Below are 2029 nucleotides of genomic sequence, written 5' to 3' on the forward strand. Positions count from 1 at the left end.
AGGAAAATTGCCTTGCCTTAGGGACAAGGATTAGCGGTACCATGGACATCCGGTTATGAAACAGCCAGGGGCAACGTCAGAAAGACAATGTCTCTAGAAAGTGATACAGACTATTCGGGAACCTCGGTATCACATTGACAAAATCAATTCTTCGACAGCGGAGGGGTGAATTCAAACTACTAAGGGCATCAAGGCCACAAACCGACCACCACTTTAAAAACTCACGAATCTTTCTTTGTTTGAAGCAGGATCAAAGCAGTGCAGAATGGCGATTCTTAAAGGACGAATGTCACCAAAGGTAAGTTTCGTCAAAATCTCCACTTTCCTTTATTTGCTGCATGCATCACTACTGTTCATACCTCCCATTTTTGTAGCTTAACCCAGGTAGAACCATTTCGCCTAGGGGGATCCAGCTCATAGTTCCGGGTAGAAGTACTCTTCGCTCAGGTTGTTCTTCGTAGCTTAACCCAGGTAGAACCTTTTTGCCTAGGGGAATCCAGCTTATAGTTCCGGGTAGAAGTACTCTTCGCTCAGGTTGTTCTTCGTAGCTTAACCCAGGTAGAACCTTTTTGCCTAGGGGAATCCAGCTCATATTTTCGAGTAGAAGTACTCTTCGCTCAGATTGTTTTACGTAGCTTAACCTAGGTAGAACTTTTTCGCCTAGGGGGATCCAGCTCATAGTTCCGGGTAGAAGTACTCTTCGCTCAGAATGTTTTAAGTAGCTTAACCTAGGTAGAACCTTTTCGCCTAGGGGAATCCAGCTTATAGTTCCGGGTAGAAGTACTCTTCGCCCAGGCTTATTTTTCATAGCTTAACCAAGGTAGAACCTTTTCGCCTAGGGGATCCAGCTCATAGTTTCGGGTAGAAGTACTCTTCGCTCAGAATGTTTTAAGTAGCTTAACCCAGGTAGAACCTTTTCGCCTAGGGGGATCCAGCTCATAGTTCCAGGTAGAAGTACTCTTGACTCAGATTGTTTTACGTAGCTTAACCCAGGTAGAACCTTTTCGCCTAGGGGGATCCATCTCATAGTTTCGGGTAAAATTACTCTTCGCTCAGGTTGTTTTACGTAGCTTAACCCAGGTAGAACCTTTTCGCCTAGAGGGATCCAGTTTATAGTTCCGGGTAGAAGTACTCTTCGCTCAGGATGTTTTATGTAGTTTAACCCAGGTAGAACCTTTTTCGCCTAGGGGATCCAGCTTATAGTTCCGGGTAGAAGTACTCTTGGCTCAGATTGTTTTACGTAGCTTAACCCAGGTAGAACCTTTTCGCCTAGGGGGATCCATCTCATAGTTTCGGGTAGAAGTACTCTTCGCTCAGGTTGTTTTACGTAGCTTAACCCAGGTAGAACCTTTTCGCCTAGAGGGATCCAGTTCATAATTCCGGGTAGAAGTACTCTTCGCTCAGGATGTTTTACGTAGTTTAACCCAGGTAGAACCTTTTCGCCTAGGGGGATCCAGTTCATAGTTCGGGGTAGAAGTACTCTTCGCTCAGGATATTTTACATAGCTTAACCCAGGTAGAACTTTTTCGCCTGGGGGATCCAGCTCATATTTCCAGGTAGAAGTACTCTTCGCCCAGGTTTGCTTAATTTGGTTTAATCCGGGTAGAAGTACTCTTTGTCCAGTCTTGTTTTTCATAGTTTAACCCAGGTAGAACTTTTTCGCCAAGGGGATTCAACATTCTTTTTCCCAGTAATATAGGGCGTCAACCCCTGGTTATATTTCCTTTTCAGTAATACAGGGCACCAACCCCTGGTTACATTTCCTTTTCAGTATAGGGTACACCAATCCCCGATCTCCTTACCAGTATAGGCTACACCAATCCCTAGCTGTGTTATCCAACATAGGATACTTCATTCCCTAGTTGATTTGAGCTTAAATGCATGATACACCACTCCCTAATATCATTGCCAATATAGGGTATCCCATTACCTTGCCATATTTTCCCAACATAAGGTACACCAATACTTAGTTGAGATATTTTTTTGGGATCATGACCTTTTCAGGATACACCATTCCTATTTTTTTATT

This window comes from Nicotiana tabacum, chromosome 12, assembly GCF_000715075.1.
Source record: "Nicotiana tabacum cultivar K326 chromosome 12, ASM71507v2, whole genome shotgun sequence".
NCBI lineage: Eukaryota > Viridiplantae > Streptophyta > Magnoliopsida > Solanales > Solanaceae > Nicotiana > Nicotiana tabacum.